The following is a 6,912-nucleotide window of genomic DNA, read 5'->3' as shown; positions in this document are numbered from 1 at the left end:
GCATAAGCGGCATAGATGTATGGATGGATATTTTAATGGGCCCAGAGCCACACTGTACAGGAAAATTTGGTCCCCGAAGTCAAAAAAGTTGAGAACCCCTGCCCTAGAGCCTGCGAGAGCGGGGGTGCAAGATGGCTTGACGACTGACGACACGGCTTGATTCAAGATTTAAGAGTTTTATTTTCATATGCATAGTAAAACAGGCAGTTATACTATGCAATAAAATTCTTATTCTGTTCTTGAGACCCAGGAACGAATATGACTATGAGCAAGAACACGGCACATGAGGCAACCACAACAGCAATAGGACACTCGCTTCCGGTGTGCACTTGTGGCTGGTAGAAGCTGACATCATTCAGGGGGTTGAGGACCCACCAAGGAAAGAGACGGTGCTTGAGAGAGCAGAGACAAGGGCCTCGCATTGACCAGTTCTTCCTATGAAGCAAACAGTCAAATCAGTCGATTAAAGCACAGTAACGGGACAAAAACCAAAGGTCGCAGAGCATCAGCAGCCTTGTCACTGAAGAAGATAGTACAAGCACAGGAATGCCAGTGTAGGAACCCACCCAGCCACAGAAAAGGAGGATAAGATCAAAGGGCGCAGACCAAGTGTGAAGTGGCCCAAAGCTGTTGAAAAGAGTGAGTGGGAAACTGTCAACAATGATCTGACAAAAATCCTGGAACAACAAGGTGGCACAGCAGAGAAAAAGTTGGACAAGATGGGAGACATAATATACCAGTATGGAGAAGGACACTTTGGAGTGAACATAGAGAAAAGCAATAAAGTAACACAGAGACCAGTCAAATCCAGGAGACAGCAAGACATCGAAAAACCTGATCAGAGAGAGAAGACAGCTGAGAAAGCAGTGGAAGAAGGCGTCTGATGCAGCCAGAGATGGTCTCACACTACTCCAGAGAGACATCAAATCTTGGCTGGCGACCTTACGAAGAGCAGAGAACTTGAGGAAACTGCGAAAGATGAAGGAACACACAAGAACACGGTTCTATAAAAACCCTTTCAAGTTTGTAAAGGAACTCTTCGTTAAGAAAAAAAGCGGAACCCTCAAAACTCCAAAGCAAGAACTCGAAGAACATTTGGAAAAAGCCCACCATGACACGAAAAGGCACAAACCAATAGTCATCCCACATGATATTCCACCTGTTCAACCTCTCGAATTCCATTTGGAGACCGGCCCTCCAAAATGGAAGGAAGTAGAGAAAAGGAAGTAGGGACAAAAAAAGAGACAAGAGACAAGGACAACAGCAGCAACAACAACAATTGTGACAGCAAGAACAGAACAACAGAAACATACAGAACTACATCAGCAAATAAATGTCTCTGACAACAATAAAGACGAACAAGGACATAAGGACAAAGGACAAAATAATATCAACAACCACAATGACAATGCTGTCAATAAAAGTCACACATAATAGCAGTCATGAAATGATGAACTATGATAGTGATCACAATGATAATACTGCATTGAAACAGTCACACATAATAGTAGTCATGAAATGATGAACTATGATAGTGATCACAATGACAATACTGCATTGAAACAGTCACACATAATTGTAGTAATGAAATGATGAACTATGATAGTGAACAGAATGATAATTACTGCAATGCACATCATTGTGCATCAGTGAGTAATGTGGGGAAGTACGTATGTACTGTGAGTGTGCATATGTACAGGTATCTCTGTATGTGGGGAAGACTTCATATATATAAAGGTGCAAGAATGTGTGGGTGTGTAATTGTCACTGAGAATGCATGAAAGGAAAGGGGCCGCCCTCCACCTCCCAGAGAGCCCCGCCCCAAATAGCCAGACCGAGCCCCCGCCGCCAGAAGGCCACCAGGCCCACAGGGGCAGGCAGCACAAAGATCAGCGCCCCAAGAGCCAGCCCAGAGAACCCATCCCCCCCAGCGAGACCAGCAGCAGACCAGCCGACGGACCCCACCACCCACCAGAAGCCAGACCAGCCACATGCCACCAGAGCTGACGGCGCACCACTCGCGCACCGGAGCCACACCCCCGACAAGCCAGCAGACAGACCGGCGAAGACACAGACAACGGCCCAGCAGAGCACAAAGAGCAGCGGTGACAAACGCCCAAGCGCCCGGCAGAGCACGACCCCCCCAGCAGGCCCGGCCCCAGGGCACACGCCACCAAGCTGTCAGAGTGGTGCTTATATTTGTAAGAGGTCATGTTTCTACGCTGCATAATTCACCAGGAAGCGCTGTGTAAATCCGTGTTGCAGCTTGACCACGTAGTGAAGCCGGTTGTGAAATTCGTTAACTTTATTCCAGCGAGGGGACTTCACCATCGTCAGTTTATTAATTTTCTTGAAGGAACTGACGCGGATCACACGGACTTACTTTACCATTCTAATGTCCGTGTCACGCTCTACGGTGACATATCATTTGCTTTCATTAAGTTTATTTCTAGGCCGCACGGTGGTTAGCACGTTGGCCAACACAGTAACAGCTTGGAGATCGGGAAGACCTGGGTTTGATTCTCCCTTGGGCATTTCTGTGTGGAGTTTGCATGTTGTCCCCGTGTGCGCGTGTGGGTTTTCTCCGGGTACTCCGGCTTCCTCCCACATTCCAAAAACATGCAGGTGTCTAAATTGTCCATAGGTATGAATGTGAGTGTGAATGGTTGTTTGTCTATATGTGCCTTGTGATTGGCTGGCGACCAGTCCAGGGTGTACCCCGCCTGTCGCCCGAAGTCAGCTGGGATAGGCTCCAGCATGCCCCCGCGACCCTAATGAGGAAGAAGCGGTATAGAAAATGGATGGATGGATGTTTATTTCTAGATTCAGTTACTGCCGTTCTTGCTGTGTTATTCAAATGCTGGTCCTCCTGAGATGGGCGGAGGTGCCTGATGAGCACAGCTGTTTCCCATTTGCTCAGCTACTTTACCCCTGTGGCTGCGTCTGGAAGACGTGGGATTATTCCGCGTGTTGGACCGTTCTTGCTACACCCTTTGTCTTCCTAGACATTATTTTGTGCATGTTTGACCTTCCGCCTGCTCATCTGGCAACCCGCTCATATCTCAGGTATCTTTTGTTTCCTTACCTGCCTCACTCCTTTTTGTCGCGGTGCCCTTGGACTCTAGTTGGCACCGTTGTTTTTTGTTCCTTTGAGTTTAACTGCCTTGTGTTGGAATAAAGACCTTTTTTCTTACCTGGAGTTGTCTTGCTGCTGCATCTTGGGATCCTACACCAGACTCCTCACAACAGTCCTGACAGTCCGCTGGTGAAGTTTGGGAAAAATATGTCAACGTGTGTGGGAGCTCAAACGGGAGATGATTTTGTTTTTGGAGCTACTTGAGAATACTGACACATTTCCTGAGCTGAATGCCACAGTTTGGCTTTGTGATTTAGCTTTTACTGTGGACATACTGGCACACATGAACGAGCTGAATGTGAAGCTACAAGGAAAACCAGTTTGTGCATGAAATGCAAGCCAACGTCTTTATTATTAAATTTTTTTTTATTGTTTTATTTTTGAAGCAAATGTATGTTAATGCTTTTTTCTGTTTATGTTTCATATGTACTGTTAACAAATGCAGGTTTTTTTTATATGTATCATATCTTGTGCTGACCCAGCCCGTCTGTCAAATTTTAAAAGTCAATGTGGCCCCCGGCCCGAAAAGTTTGCCCACCCCTGCCCTAGGGTAATGTGGCCACTCACGATCTACGAGGTCCCAATAAAAACGGTGGAAAAGATGGAGCGAAACATAACTTTGTACAGTATGTGAAGAAGTGGCTTGGGGTCCCACGCTGTCTGACCAACATCAGCATCTATGGCAAATGAGTCCTTGAACTCACGAACCTTACAAGTGTCTAAAGTGAGATTACAGATGACATAAAAGGACTCCAGAGATCAGACCATCAGAAATGCTGCACCATCTGCTACGGTTGCGTGTGCTGAGGACCACAGAATGCGGAGGCAAGGTGAGTGGATGACAGTTCTTTAATTGACTTTCAGCGTCGAGGTAATCACAGGAGTGAACAGAAAGTGCTGGGGTTCGCACTTTGCGGAGCCCCAGGAAAAAAGGTCCTAAACAATAAAACTTGCAAAAGGATAGGTCAGGGGACAACTGGAACACCCAGCTGTGGAGACGCCAAATCTTGAAAGGCTTGAGCAATTTGGCGAGCGGCCAGTGCGCTGTCTGAGCAGTCATGGAAGGAACTGGCGTCTCACAGCTGCCCCTACTCCGAGTTAAGTAGGGGGAAGGATTAATTGCCGGTGTGTCCATTTGTCCCGGCTCCTGCTGCACGCCCAGCTGTGGGAGAGAGAGAGAGCGAGAGAACAGGGCACAGCAGCAGGTGACCGTAACACCACCTCTGTCAACGGGAAGGAAATGGACACCATCCGACGTAGTACAGCATGCTACATTAGGCCTGAAGCACAGCACAGCTGGGAAGAGGAGAATTTGGCGTTGCAGTGAATAAACCAACTTGGCACAAAGCTTCAACCTCACAAAAAAGGAAAATGGTAGTAGAGGAAGTGCGCTGTCAGGAGGAGGCTGGACAAAGCGCAAAGGCTGTCTCTCTTGCCAAGCAGGGACAATGGATAAGGTGGGAAGGCGTGGAGAAGAGAAGATCACCTGGAGGTAGCTCTGGGAAATGGATGCAAGAAACATCAGCTTCATCGTAAGAGCTACATATGATTTGCTCCCATCCCCAAAAAACCTTCACCAGTGGTATGGCAAGGACCCAACCTGCGCCCTCTGCCCAAATTCAGCGATTCTCAAACGAATCTTGACCAGTTGTAAGGACCAGCCTCACACAGGGCCGCTACATCTGGAGGCACAATCAGGCCAGACTTGGTGCTCTAGTCCCCTTCACTACAGGTGGTCTACATCATAGAGCTCACCGTCCCATGGGAGGATTCCACCGAGGAGGCCTACAACAAAAGAAACTGCGCTACACAGATCTGATGGAAAGCCAAGGTCTATCCAGCTGAAGTAGGATGCAGAGGTTCTGTGGCTTCCTATACCATCAGGATTATGAAAGACCTTGGCATTCATGGACAGGCTCTGTGACAGACAATAAGATCAGTCTCTGATGCGGCCGAAAGAAGCAGCCAGTGGCTACGGATCAAGCGCAAGGACACTTGCTGGGCTCCATTTTCCATCAAGTCCTGTGTATTTATGAACAGGTAATATAATGTCAGAAATGTGTAATGGTACATATACACTCCTGGTCAAAAGACCAGTTGAAAAATTGCAAGAATTTACATTTTGCACTGTGGGATCTCAAAGAGGTCTTAAGATCCGACACCTGAAACTACCCTAAAATAGAAATGCATTTTTTTAAAAGGTACGCAGTAATGAGTAGCTGCACCATTCTTGTTAAGCACCTCAAAAATTGGTTTGGGCATGCTTCATCCACTGTCTGGAATTGATGTCCATTTTTGTAAACTTGCCAACCCTTGCCATCCATCTGCAAATATCGATGTTACTCCTCAGGAAGAAGTGGATGTACATGGATGATGTTGGTATCAAACTAGACTTTCATTCTTACCATAGGTATGATAATTTAGATGTCCTATAAGTGGATAAGTATAAGTGGACTGGATAAGTGTCATTCAGTGTGTTATTGAGCCACCTTTTGCAGTAGAGGAACGACCATTTTACCATGGCGACAGTGTCTTGGCTTTCAATCTAGGCCAAATTGTCACACGAGTTTTTGGTTTTATGAAATCATTCATGGCACATTATGCTGGCCTCACACTCTGGCCTCAGAATGCTGACATTTGCCCAGTTCAGTGCTTGTGGTTTGAAATGTCTCCTGTTCTCCTAAAATGCCGTTACATTTAGCTTTTAGCTGACATTCTTATGTTCTTACATTCTTCTTGCGTGGACTTGTATTTATTAACATTTTGCAAATTTTGGTATCGATCTTACAGGGCCAGTAATGCCAATACCAGTAATTATACCAATACTTTCCACTTGAAATTTTTCAACATCACTGCATGATTGTGTTATTTTGCCTTTAATTTGTTGATCAGGATTATAATCACAATATAACACAGGACAAAGCTTTTAGGCAAAAAAAAAAAAATATATATATATATATATATATATATATATATATATACACATACATACTGTGTATGTATATATAAAGCAACATAAGGAAATGTAATGATATAAACAAAATAATACAATTATTCCCTTTTATTACACACAATTGTTTGAGCAAAATAAAGGCAATAGTGCAAAATAACTCAACCAAAGCCCTCCTGTGTCCAAAGTCTTATTCCCTGAGGTGATTTTTTTTCTTGTGAACAATATCATATCAACAATGTAACAATATGAACAACACAACAAAAAAAACATAACTGTGAAAAGAAACTGAAACTGAAGCTGAAAAAAATATAATCGCACTTGTATCAATTCAATATGGACACCGCCTTTGGTATAGATACTATCGGTATTTGAATTGATCTGCCTACCCCTAGCAATTACCATAGCAACACACACACAACCTAGCAGTCCAGGTACCCGGGTCCCGCGGTTTTCAAAGGTCATTTGGCTCTTGACAAATTAGTCTGCTATGACACTAACTAATAAATATTTTCAGTTTAGTTTTGTTTTTTGCGTTTGCGTTTAAATGAAAACACATTCCAAGGCTGTGGAGGATATACCAAAGCAACATGTAACAAGGTACAAAATATGCAAAAAAAAAAGCAAAGGAGGGAAATTATAACTCAAGGAAAAAGAGAAGGGAAAATATGTGTGTGGCATGACATTGCACTTGAATTTTCATTTTCAAAAACAGATAATACGATATATAAAACTTATTTTTTTTACTGCACACTCATGGTAATATTTATCAAACCAGAGCAGCATAAAGCATTTTAAAACCAGAAATATCTGTTTTTGCAAATTA

The sequence above is a fragment of the Dunckerocampus dactyliophorus genome, chromosome 1 (assembly GCF_027744805.1).
Source record: "Dunckerocampus dactyliophorus isolate RoL2022-P2 chromosome 1, RoL_Ddac_1.1, whole genome shotgun sequence".
Classification (NCBI taxonomy): domain Eukaryota; kingdom Metazoa; phylum Chordata; class Actinopteri; order Syngnathiformes; family Syngnathidae; genus Dunckerocampus; species Dunckerocampus dactyliophorus.
The sequence above is the reverse complement of the archived record's forward strand: the minus strand, read 5'-3'. Positions refer to the sequence as shown.